General features: G+C 38.3%; 1 pseudogene; it reads right to left on the bottom strand.

Annotated features, from left to right (window-relative positions):
* The window catches only part of LOC122138068, a 122,494-nt pseudogene that overhangs the window by 55,446 nt on the left and 53,098 nt on the right, over nucleotides 1–13,950 (bottom strand).

Here is a 13,950-nt window from a genome sequence, read left to right as displayed (position 1 = left end):
AAAAAAAAACATGCAAAAGTAACATAACAACCAGTAAGCCTAACTAACTGGCTGGGGTCATCCAATGAGCAAAATCGAAATAATACTGTAGTACTATTCGAACCCTTTAATCAACCAAACTAAATTAGCAGTTTTAAACTAGAACACTGTTGACAAAAACATTGCATGCTTGAACATTTATTACATCATAACTTGGTTAAACATCCTCTTAACTTTGTTGTTAAACTCTCTCTCACTCTTTGAATTTATAAATTAGGATTATTTGAGATAATGAGAGACACATTCCTGAGGTGCAACATTGTGGATGATTTGACTGTTGGAACAAAGCAGCCACAATCAGAGGCCAATGTGAGCCAGATTTATTTTTTTATTACCTTAGAGGGCAGTTCAGTTATAGACATCAGGAATGGCTGCATAATTGCAGAGCTTCTAAAATGTTTAGTGCTTTTATGTTCAGGAAGGCTCCACCTGTTCACAAAAGCCAGGTGACGCACAAACACTTGGCAGGAAATACAAGTGAAATACTGCTTGTTTTATACAGGTCTAGTATGGCACTCTGCCCTGAACAATACTTGCCACTTCACTGAACTCCCAAAGCCTGAAGTTCGCACACGCTAGAGGGCGAGCTTGTTTTTGTTTCATACTGATTAAGAAAATCCACACGTTTTCACCTCCTAGTGCTTAACGTCCTGACAGTCTCATCTAAAAGCAACTGGAAGATGAGTTGCTGAGTGAAGTAAAAATATGACATGGTTACACAATTCAAACCACTAACTAACCAGAATACCTGTTTTATCTTCTCAAACACAGAGAAGAGTATCTGTAGTACAACTGCATAACCAATTGCACTTCTCCTGTTTGTGAAAGGAATTCAAGACTGAATGAGTATTTGTGCTTTGGGTGTTAATAATCCTGTTTAATGATGTGTGACTGTTTTTTCAGTAAGACAGAATACACATGAGAATGCAAGTGTATATTTTAGCAAATAAGATCAACCAGAAAACACGTCACATGCACACACTCAACCTTACAAGTGTAGCAACCTGCCCATAATCCTGAACCTGATTCCAATTTTCTGATAAAGAAGAGCTCTATTAACTCTTTAGCATTGTGTGACTATAACAAATGACCTTGCGTCTCAGGTCTGACGATGTGATGCTCGTACATCACACCAACCGCAGCAACTCGCTCCCATTGTCCCAAACTGACTGAAGCCACAGAGTCCAAACAAAAACTAGCAAAGGTTACACGCAAACTTTCTAATGAATGCAAATGTCAGTAAAGGTGGCCTGTGATGCTTGTCATTGCTTTAGTGATCTCTCTCACTCTGCAATTATCGGCCCTGCTTGAGTTCTGGTGAAATAAAAAATGAGGTTTATTGGATTGAGGCTCTACCGAGCTCTTGAAAATATGAATAGCTTTAATTAAAAGCGACTGGCATTGCCATCTGGCCCTCTGTATCCGGCTTCTCTAATGAAGTGAGTGTACACGCAGTGTTCATTTATTTATTTATCTGTTTGTTTGCTAATGGCCAAGTTGCTAAGACAAACTTGAGAGGTACAAGTAAATTGTACAGTTAACAGATATTATTTTTTTAGTACTACAAGTGAGTTTGTTTGTTATCTATAAAGTTGTTGCTTTTTCCCCATTTTCTTTTCCTTTAGTTTGAAGAACAAGTAAACAATCTTTACAGCTTTTTTTCTAACGATAAAGAACCTTTTGGACAATGGAAAGTTTGTATGGATCGCAAAGGTTCTTCATGGAACCATACACTATATATACACACAAGCAGGTACTATTTTACTTCAGTGTGAAATTCACTAGTAATTTCTGAGTGAAAGGTGTTTCTATACCATTTTTTTTTTTTTTTTCAGTGTATCTTGATTTTTAAGAGTGTAGAGTACTATAATCAAGCAAATCAAAGCAAAATAACAGCAAATATCAAGCTAATCCAATACAATCTTCCCTATCTACATCTATCAGTGTGGAATGCTGAAAGTGAATCCTGAAACACAATTGCCAATAAAAACCTGTCATTGTTATGATTCATATACAGATCTGAAGTGATCGTTTCAGTTCCCATCAGCTCCAGTTGCACTACCATTGGGATTTTACTGATCCGAGAGCAGCTGTGTTGATAATATGAGGTTATATTCAGCCAGATCTCAATTCTTGCTTTGAGACATATTATACACCCAGTATCTGCCCGCAGTCATGATAAGATTACCGAAACACTTAAAGCCTAACAAGCAGACTCTAGAGACAGACGTCTCCAGGGTTCAAACAGTGGTCAGAGATTTTTGCACAGTGTTCCTCTAGAGAAGGCCTATCTTTATCACTGGCAAAATGCTCAACTGTCTCTAAGGAAAATAAAGCATTGTCTTTCTATCTGTTTGTCTGTCTGCCATAATGAAACTACAAAAGTTACAGGATAATAAGATCTAAGTGATGATGTCGGAAAGCCGAAAAAGCCTTGGGGAGAGAAGATGCAAGTCCCATGGTTCAGCACAGGGGAGTAAAGAGAGAGAAGGAAGAGATAAGAATGAGGAGTAGAGCAAATGTATTGAGTGGATGATCATCGATTGACAACGAGCAAGTCGAAGAGCAGGATTTTTCCAGAGAGTCAATCAGTCTCTCTCCCGCTCGCTCGCTCACACTCTATTTCACAGATACATTCATGTGCACATTAAAGGAGGAAATATCTAATCGTTATTTACTGTCGATATGTTATATGTTTGTGCAGCATTTGTCTGTGCAAGAGAAAGAGAAATTGAAAAAGAGTGGGAGAGAGCGAAGACAGAGAGAGAGCGTATGTTTTGGAAAACCCATCTTCACAGCAGGGCTTCTTCATTAGGGGGGGACGCCCAGTTACTGCCATGACCTTAATCCCAAAACAAACAAAAACACTCACAACCAAATCCTCAGCAGGATTCCAATCACACACATTCTTCACAAGCATAATGACCACAATTACAGACCTTCACTGATTCTTTCTTTTAAGTGATGGCATTTTCCCCATCTGTTAACTACAGGGTGTCTGTGTGTGTGTCTGTATGATCTCCTGTCTATATTTTAATTGACTCCAGGTTATCAGAGCTGTAATATAGCATTAGGGAAGCAGCACTGTGAGGGGCAATGACTGCCATTTAACTGATTTAATTAAGTGCTTTCCATGAGAAGGACACTGAGAATGTTACCCTTTCAACATGGAAAAACCAGCAACATTCTTTGCCGTCTTGTTGTGCCACAAACGGAGCAAGACGACCTTGTTTCATTTTCTCACAAAACACGAAAAAGCATAGCTTGCAGTGACTTAGTCTGACTTTTTTTTTTCTTTCAAACAAACAAAACAAAGCTACCTTTAAATACTTGAAAAAAATATATAATTTTTTAGCTGACAAATAACACTTGTTTTGGTTTTAAAAATTAATTTATACACACACACACACACACACACACACATATATACATATATTTATAATATGTAAATAGTTTTTAAAACCAAAATAAGTGTTATTTGTCAGCCAAAAAGTTTTATTTTTTTATAACTTTTTAAAAAAGTCATTTTTTATAATTTTTATATAATATATAAAAGTATATATATATATATATATATATATATATATATATATATATATATATATTATATATATATATATGTGTGTGCAGAGAGTTTTGTTTAATCTTAGAATTTCCTCCTTGGGATACGTATGGGCATTTCACGTACTCAAGGTGCATATTCTTTATAAGACTAATTAATTTGACAAAAGATATTAACTTTAAGGATTGTCATTTACTGTTTAATTTAATTAGATTATGTGTTTGTGTGTGTAATTTAGGTTTCACCCAAATAAAAATAAGTGAAAATAAATCCCTGGATGAATGAAAGCATTTGTCAAAGGACAGCTTTATTACTAAATATTAATTTGATCATTTATATAATAAAGTTTGTATACAAAAATAACAATACAGAAGAAAAATAAGATTTGTGACCCCATGTAAATTAGGGCTATTAATGGAAACTACTTAAAAAAAAAAAAATAGCAATGTAATAACTATTACATTTTATTCGAACTTCAAAACACCTTAGTGGGTAACTTCTATAATCAAAAGACCACTTTGTGTATAAAACACATCTGTATTTTTGTTAAGGCATTGAAAGGTAAATATATCTAAATTATGCTCAAGAGGTATGATCACACACTTAAAAGTGAGTATGGATGTTGTCTAAGTCCCCTGAGAGAGCATTTAAAAGCATTAAACGAACCTAACACTGACCCAAAAGACTCTGTCAAAGCGGAACTAACCCCACAGCATGCCTAAGCCAATTATAGAGCCAAACCACACACACACACACACACACACACACACACACACACCACACACTCAGGACATTTCTTTCATGAAGAGACATTGACAGCAACTTTGCTGGGTCGCAAGTGTGACCGGTTGTGTATTTGAGTGTGTATGAATCCCTGTGTGTGATGTTTGATAATGCATGAGCCCAGCAGAGCACATCAGCTTTGAAAATTTTCAGCATCAACTTCTAACTGCATTGAATGCATAAGCTATTGTACTAATGTTCACTTCAGCTCAGTTCTAAGCCGAACATAGTCTCCTGACTTTTCTATTTTCCCTATATCTCTCCCTCTCTAAACCCCACTCACACACACACACACTGATTCTCCTAAAGATTGGGAGCAGCAGGGTGAGGCATCTCTTTTATTTATCAGAAAGTGATTCATCTGTTTGTTTGTATCTACCCTTGAAAGATCTTACAAGGAAGATAGAATGGAACAGGAAGAGAGGGAAAAGGCAGAGACATGAGGTGGCAAGAGAGAATGAAAACGGGAGAGAACAGAGACAGAAAAAAGAGCTAGATGAGAAGAAAAAATGGATCATTAAAATGATTACTAATAAAACATCAGAGAGAATGTGTGTGCCTGCGCCTCTGTGCATTCATCCATCCAAATGTCCACAACTTCCTGGAACTGTACAATTTGAGACTGAATAAATGCAATGATAGCAGAATTAGATACATCGTTAACTTTCCTAACCTTTGAAATATTGACAAGTGGAATGATGATGTCTTTCGATAATATAATATATATAAGCCATACATGTCACAAATGAGACTATAAACAGCTTTTCAATACCCATCAGCATATGTTTCCTTAATTTTCCCTCCTGCTTGGGTCTGACTGATGGCCAAATTCACAGTTTTGATCTAATCAGCCTTGCATTGATCTCCTAGTGACCAATTATTTTTAGCTTAGTCTGAATTAGAGCCAGACTTTAATTGAGGCTAATTTGGTGCAGAAGTGTCCTAAATGCAAAGGCTTCAGCTCCAACGCAGCAAGTTGGCAAAAACAACTTCCCTTCCTCAAAGCCTATTTAATCTACATTTAGGCCAATGTTCTCCTTGCAATAAATTAAAAAAAAAAAAAAAAAAAAAAAAAATCACACTTTTCAGTGATTTACCCATCTACCCAGTCAAAATTTTGACCTTCGACCTTCTACAAACCATGAGATTTTAGTGTCATACGACCGGTCTCAATGAGGTAACACAATACACAAGGCAAAATTTAGTGCTATGGACTTGATAACTTGACTCTAAGAGAAACCCTGGCTCCTGCTCTTCTAACATGTACTCCTAAGAGCAAGCAGAATAGACATTCCACAGAAAATGGCACGCCGAGCTCACACAATACACACCTGTTGCTGATAAATAAAGTATCAAATGATGGACAAGACAGCCCTTAATGTTCGACAACTGCTACCGAATACCTCCCCAACAGTGGCTCCATTGATACAGACCCAACATTGGTTGGTTGGTCATTAACAATGGAGGTAACTGTTGACCACAGAGAGCTTCTACAAGGGACAGGTAACTCAGCCACAATGAAACTAGATACACGCTCTTACTGTTCAAGCCCTTTCACCTGTTAAACCCCTACAATTTAAATAGCGCGATAGGCACGGCAGCATATCATACTGACAGTGATTACTGAAAAACAGCCAAAATTACTCAAGCGAAAAACTGTTCCTGAAAATTGTGTTTTTTCAACTCACCACGGCATAGTAAAAGTGAAGAAAATGATATTTTAATCTATTTATCTGGTACACACGCAAATGTCTTGTGAATTGATGTTTAAAACGATGAGTTATGTCTCTAATGAAGCAGCCCTGACCTCATCTGATGCTACAAGAAAAGAGTTTTCAAGCTAATAAGTAGGCTATACTACGTTAACCGACCTTTAACTCTTACTGGGTAAACACAGCAAAACAAATGAGAATGAACTGTATATATATGATAATGCTTTTGAATACTTGTGAGCTGTTGAGCCAGTCACACTAAACACGACAATCACAGTTTCATACTTAGCCTGTAAGACAAAACCTAGCAATTCCCGCCTATTCAGACTTTTCTATTCATAGCTGCGTATAACCCAGCATCTGTAAATCTGTAGTGTCAGCGTAGCTGTGTGTGAGTGTGTGGCCTTTTGTGAGAATTTCCCTATCTCGTTGACTGATTAGTATGTCTCTTTTTATTTAGCTGTTTAGCTTAACTCTGACTTATCTTTTTTTTGTGTTTGCCCCTACCATTTTCCATATGCTCTGCCTCACCGACACTGCCATCGGGCGTAGTCCTCTCATAGGCGTCTTCGGGTAGAGGGAGGGCACCTAGTCTGGGGCCGGACGAGCTCTTGCTGCTGGGCGTCTCCGACTCCTCCAGGCCACTGTCGTAGCAGCTCTGCAGCGAGCCCTGGTGCGGGTCCTGTGGCTGGCTCACCACCGAGAAGGTCACTCGGCGGAACGGCTACAAGAGAAGAGATTTCTGGGGGTCACTGGACTGAAGAGGTCGAAGAAGAGGGGTTGATGTGGGGGGTGTGGGAGGGATAATTCTGAGTGAAAGTATTTTGCTATAGCTCTTGTTAGATTAGGGCACTGCGCTACATGCTACAAAATGACACAAACAGCTATTGGATTAATGGCTACACGTAGCTTGAAAGCAGCGCTTGGCAAGGCAAGCTAAAAAATAAACAAAACTATACTAATGAGCTTCACAGCACTTGTTTAATGATTTTCACAAGAACAAAAAATGGTAGGACAGTAAGTTCAATGCCCACAGGAGTAAGTACAGATGCCAAACTTGGCATTGTGGTTTAAATATAGCGGCGGAGGTCTGAAGGACATCAGAGTCTCCTTGTGTGGTTTACTTTATAGCAAAAACAGGACAAGAGGAGCAAGTATGGTCCCGATGGGAGATAGAATGGAACACATGGCTACAGGCTAATAAACAAGCGCATGGATCCACACACACATTTTTCAAAGTAACTAAAGAACAAATAGGTGAAAGGATGCACACAGGAGTAATAAACTGGTACACTGAGGCTCGTGTGAATTTGCGCTCTCTGCGCTCTGAACCCTGATTTTCATTTCCTCTTTCTCTTGTTTTTTCTCAATTGAGGAATGGCACAAAAGACAGCACGATCGGAGGAGATGACTGACAGTGAACCGGGAAGGGAGACAAATTTTTTCGGTTTGTGCTGAGATCCAGCAAAAAAATAAAGTCGGGAGATAAATTAAACTAGGAAGGACATGATGTCTACTTTGATACGGTTCATTTCATTAAAGAGAACCAGATATTCATGAAATCAAGTGATGAACTATTTTTGTACTTGTTTTCTGCTGTTATCAAAGTGAAACGTCTTGCTATGGTGGTATACTGATACCCTTTAGGACTTTTTTAAATGGGAAAATGAATTTGTTGTCCCGATTTAACTGCTCCAGTAAAGGAAGACTTTTTGTCCTTCATATCCCAATGAAATACATTAAGATAATGGATACATATGGGCTTTGAGCTAAATGAGTGGCTGGAAGAGTGAGAGAAAATGAGAGCATGAGAGAGAGGGAGCTGAAAGGTGGAAATTCAATTTTGATAATTTAACTAGCATTGGAGCCTTGTAATTAAACCATTGACTCTTCCTGTCTGGGTAAGTGAAAGCAGAGGGAAAAAAGAGGAGAAGACAATGGAGGAGAAGTGATCCCTCCACCCTCCCATCATTCTTTCTATGTCTCACTCTCCAGCCTATTACTTACTCAAATTATCCTACACTGGTCGGTGCTGTTTAGTTCTTGTGTGTGTGTGTGTGTGTGTGTGTGTGTGTGTGTGTGTGTGTGTGTTGAAACTTAATTCAACACAATTCAACAGCAAGAAAACCTGTTATTGTTTATGATGGTCTTGACAGGATATTTCTAGTTAATACTTTGATGTAGAACATTTTCTTAATTCTGAATTAATTAATTAATTAAAATTACATTTAATGAAATTTAATGAAATATTTGCAAAACAAAACTTCAATATAATGTTAACTTCAGCCAAAGGTAAAGAAGCTAAACTTCATCAAAATGATTAACTGTCTCATTAAAATTTAATTAAAAAGAATAATAATAAAAAAAAATAATAATAAAAAAATTGTGTATGACTCTGTATGCAAACACTGATTTTACAATTTAGTTTTATAAAATACGTAACAGCAGCCCTTACTCTGTCTTTCTATCCAACAAGGGAGCTCTGGTTTGAAAAAGGTTGTAGGTTGTTTATTATTATTATTATTTTTTCTTCGACTTATGCATTTAATAGACACTAACAAAGCAGCAGCGTCTCTAAGTGATTGCCTCTGGCCTTCTCCCCGCTGCCCCACTTCCTGTCACTGCACATTTTCTTTCAGGAATATTAAACAAGACGGAGCACCATCATTCACTTCTCTTTTTCTTTCCAACTCACTGCCTTTCAGACCGAGTGGCCTAACACTCATCATTACTCCAAATTGTCCCTTTAATTTGACACGTCGCCATAATCTCGGCATTTGTATTCTGTCAGGTTAGTAGGGCCTGCCTTTCAATGTAAAGAAGTGCACACACACAAACACACAAGCACACACACACACACTTGGCTGTTTAATGTCTATGCATTTATAATGAACATGTGTATGCACATTTCCAATGTGTCATTCATTTTTCTCTAACATGCCCTTGGACAAAATCTCCCCAAAATGAGAGATGAGAGTCTTAGCATTGACAAAAACTTGCTATGTCATCACACAGTAGCCAATACCTAAAATATTCTAATAACATTAAAGAAGCCACTTGCATGCATTTGGCATTCATTCTTATGCTGCATTAATTAATTTATTTATCTCCCTCATTTCTCTGGCTTATGTAGAAATCTTGGCAATAAATCATGTTTCCATGTAATTACAATCAACATTCAACAAATGAATTGAAATAAATATTCATGGGCTAAAAAAATTCACTTTGGATAGTCAAAACATTTGTTGCATAATTAAATAGAAGCCTACAGGGGGTCTCGCTATTGCACTGAAATAACGGATCAAAATGATGTTTATGTATCAAAGCGCCATTCTCTCTCTCTCTACCTCCGAAATGAAATGGCTGCCTCTGCAGCTAAGTGTGACAGCAATCAAAGTCCCACACTGAGGAGTTGAGGCTTAAATTACCCACAAATGAACTGAACTTTAGATAAATTGGTAGAGTGTGGCATTATGCTTGGTGCAAATGCGATTTTCAAATATAAGAGTCAATGAATGTCATGCATGAAGAATGGTGATATGGGAATGTGGTTGGCCATGCAAAGATAGATAGATTGGTTTATTGATTGAGCAATGATTGGCTGAGCTTCCCTACCGTGGAAGAAGCTTTATGAAGGACGAATTTAATTAAATATTGCACATATATTTGTAAGTTCATGTACAAAAGGCTTTAAGACCCTTTGATGATATGCACATGGCTTTCATTTCTGCTGGACATGTACCATTTGTGAAAAGAAGGTCGGGTTATGGCCAAGTTGCTTAATGGCAAAATGTGTCCCAATTTACATGAATTCATATATATTCATTCATTAATAAATGCATATATGTTTTCTCTTTTTCTTATTATCAGTGTGGGCGATAACTTATAAGGCAATACATGCTAAATATTAAAAGTGCAGTGATGGAAACTGAAGTGCTATTCAAATACAATGAAACAAGAATACCTGTAATTTTACATTTCATCAGCGTAGGTGGAAATACTATTTTACAAACCCCAATAGAATACCCAGTGGATATGCATTCATTTCAAACGTAACTCTATTCTGTAAACAAGCTCATTTTTTTGTCTCTTCAATTGTAGGAAGAGAACCCCCCCCACCACTTCTTACTGTCCACGTGTGTGTGTCTTTGTGTGTTTGCATGCCTTGGGTGTATGTGGGTAGTGGAATGACTTCTATCCATGAACCATGAAGCAGTGGTTTAGCCAAAAACACAAACTCTAAAGCCTCCTGTGTCTTTCTGCAATCAAGCAGACAAGAGAGGAAAGGAGAAGATCATTTGAAGGAAGATAAGAAATAACACTGGATGTGATAATACAGCAGACAGGAAGAAAATGCAACTTTTGTGGTTAGTTTGCTAGAAGTGCCGGATGTAGTTAGTACCCTAAACAAGAACATTAATCAGTCATTGGTGTCTAGATATGATGGCCTGCTGCTAGAACCTGTAATTAACCTCTGTTCAAATTTTCATAAGCACCCTGAGGCTGAACCACAGACTGTTATCTGATCAAGCTGCCACTGTACAAAACAGCTCAAGGCTAACGCAACTGTAGGTCAAAATAACTAATCATATCTAGAATGAGCTACAGGTTGTTTAGACTCAAATTCTCAGTTGGGTTGAAGAGCTAACGATTTTGATGTTCCGATATTCAGAATGTTGATTCTTTGTAAAGAGATGAGGAATATGTGTGTGTGTGTGTGTGTGTGTGTGTGTGTGTGTGTGTGTGTGTGTGTGTGTGTGTGTGTGTGTGTGTGTGTGTGTGTGTGTGTGTGCGTGTGTGTCTGTATAGTGTGTATGTATATATATATATCTATATTTATCTGGAAGGTGAGATCTGGAAGAAATATATCCTTAAGCTAGCAATTGTATAATATAAAACATGTAAAATTACATACTGCATTAAATAAATCTGCTAAATTAAAATAGCAAGCAAGTAAAATGACGTTGCATTAAATAAGTCTACTTTATTTAAAAATCACAAGCAAGTATAGCAAAAAAAAAAAAAAAAAAAAAACACTTATGTGTCAGTATTCATCTATGTACAAACCCCTACGGCTACTACCTGGATACTTTTCAGAATTTTCAGGATTTTTCCAAATCCTGATAAGGTGAAAAATGTACATTCTCGCGTACACTAAACCTCTCAAGTCTTAAAGTGAGCAAAACATGTTAAGAAAGGAATGTGTCTGTGTGTTTGGAAGACTAACAGAGTCCCTGGTGAGGAGGTCAGGGAGTTGTGTTTATCCTGGAGCTCGGGGAGGCTCAGGTGTCTGCTTTGTCTTAAGGGATGACTGGCGCTGGTCAAGCTTCATTTTTCTTCAGCCTTCCTGCCTATGAGGATCTCCAGATGGGCTCTAGACCTCCAGAGACCTACTGGAGTTAAGCCAGGTCTGAGGTCTCTCTGGCAAGGCATATATCAACACACCTCACTGCAGGCGCTGAAAACTTCCAGGGCAGATTTTACCACTGGACCACTTCCCACAGCATAGTGTACTTTTGATATCTTACCCAAGACTGTTGTGTTTCAGTCGACCGGTCTTACTCTGAGGGACCCCTGAACACATTCAAACTCAGCCACAGCAAACATTAAACAGTTTGGCCACTTTTGAGGGCCATCTTTTGATTGCAGTCCACATGTCTACAGCTTTATACAAGGGGCTCTTTAATCACTCTTAACCCATCAACTTTCTCAAGCTCAACTGAGCAGCACTTCAAAAGTATTCTTTTACAAAGAAATACAAAGCCCTCAAACACTGAAAAAAATTCAGAAAATTCCTTTCTTATCCTTTTTCGTCTGAAGTTCTTCAGATAATACCTTCAGAGTATATCGTGGTGAGTGTCAGATGGCTGCCTTTGAATGTAATCCTTTTCGAAGGCACTGAGGCATAGATATCTCACCTGGCCTGATCATTCATTCATTCATCTATCCATTTTTTCTTGTCATCCACTCCACCTCACACTCCACTCGGCAACAGTATAGTGATGCATCACTTCTTGCCGTTCCAGTCCATTTCCTCTCAGGCCAACTTCGCCTTTCCACATGCCAAGTGTTCCAGATGTTCGTATCTTTGCCAAACAAAACACTGAGGATGTTAGTCACTGTAGTGAAATTAGCCACACTTGTTTATCAGCGTTCATACATTCTTAATCAAGAAGGCAGCATTTATATGTGGAGCAGAGAGCCTACCGTTCATCAGAACTTCTCTTGATCCTCAATTTTTTCTTTTATATATCCGCAACGAAAGCACTGTTGCAGTGCACCTTATTAAAAATGTATTTTTTGCTCTTGTTCTAGTTGAAAACTGAGGAGCAGTGCTGCCTCAGTATCTTTTAAGCCTCCTCAGGTACATCTTATCCCTGGTTTTATATTTGTGGTATCCTAAAACTCTATGAAACTCTGTGATGTTGTTCTAAAAAGTAAGATTATTCCTATAATTGTCCCCATTTGGAGGAAGAATGGGTTGCATTGTGCACAAACACTTGAAAAAAAAAGTGGAGGAAATAGTTTTGGTCGATGGTCCTGCCAGTTAAAATAACCTTTCTCTACTCCACCTCTACACACACCTTATCCTAGTCCTATTAACATTTCAGAACTCGCATTAACATTCCTGACAACAACTGAAAAGATGAAGGGGAAAAAAGCACAGACAGATGGGAACCTCAAAACATTTCTCTGTGCTCTTTTCTTAAAATCCTAGCTAAACTTTTAATTGCTCTTTAAGCGGCGGATTAAGCCAGAACATATTCCGAAGGGATGATGTGACAGCTTCAAAGGCTTAGCTGACCCCTGACCTTCGCTCCATGAAAAGGAACAATACCTCAGGGTGCTGCTTCACACTCAAGATCCCAAACATACTTCTCTTTTAAGAGAGTTTAAAGATAAATAAACACCACAGACATTTTACACCGGCACATTTTTCTTGCAATTCACGAGGCTATACAAATAATGGATTTTGTATGCACTGTGTGGCTTTTTGTTTTGGCTCTAAATTCGAAGTGTGTTTTTCTCCATTTCATGTTTTTTATTATTATTATTTGATCTTGTCCCCAATGTTTCTCTCTGTCAGGAGTGAAAGGGATATGCAGTTTCCTGTTCTGGTGCTGAATATCTAACCTCATCGGGGCAAATCCATTATCATCGGACGCTGAAATGGATTACGGTCTCGGGTATATCCATCAAACTTACAAAAATGCTTTCAGGTGCCGTTCCTAACAGGATAATGTAGGAAAGTTGAACTCCATTTAACTTTGAAACGCACACGCAACACAAACAAGCGTAAGCTCATCTAACTTACAGACAGTCTGGCTTTGACTTACGTGATCATGTTACAAACAATTTCAGACGATCTCTTTCAGCTCAAAGGACACTTACTTCACCCTTCTTGTGTGTCCCTGCATCCGTCAATCATCGGCAAATGACACTGCGCTACAAGAAGCGTGCAGGACTCACTGTAACTGCGAGCAGTCATTCTGACAACTGACCCACTAATGTCACTAGTGACAGGCGTAATCGCCACAACTACGGTAGTCAGAAGTGACAGAGGCCTAAGAGTCAGCGAAACTCGTAACTCGGACCGTGCAGTTTCATGCCATAGAAGGAGCACCGTCTCTCCTGAGCAAATATCTGGCAGCGTTAAAATAAAAATCCACACAGACTGAGGAGAGAGAAATGACAAAACAGAGTATGTGTTCACACCTCAGCTGGATTATGATTGACACATGACTGCTCTAACAAAGCACAGAGTGCTGTTCCCTGGCAGGCTGCATTATCTACATCATAAGCACTAGTCTATTAAATACATCTGCAAACAGTGAAGCTGTCAAGATGGCAAAT

The sequence above is a fragment of the Cyprinus carpio genome, chromosome B7 (genome assembly GCF_018340385.1).
Source record: "Cyprinus carpio isolate SPL01 chromosome B7, ASM1834038v1, whole genome shotgun sequence".
Classification (NCBI taxonomy): Eukaryota; Metazoa; Chordata; class Actinopteri; order Cypriniformes; family Cyprinidae; genus Cyprinus; species Cyprinus carpio.
The sequence above is the reverse complement of the archived record's forward strand: the minus strand, read 5'-3'. Positions and strand labels throughout refer to the sequence as shown.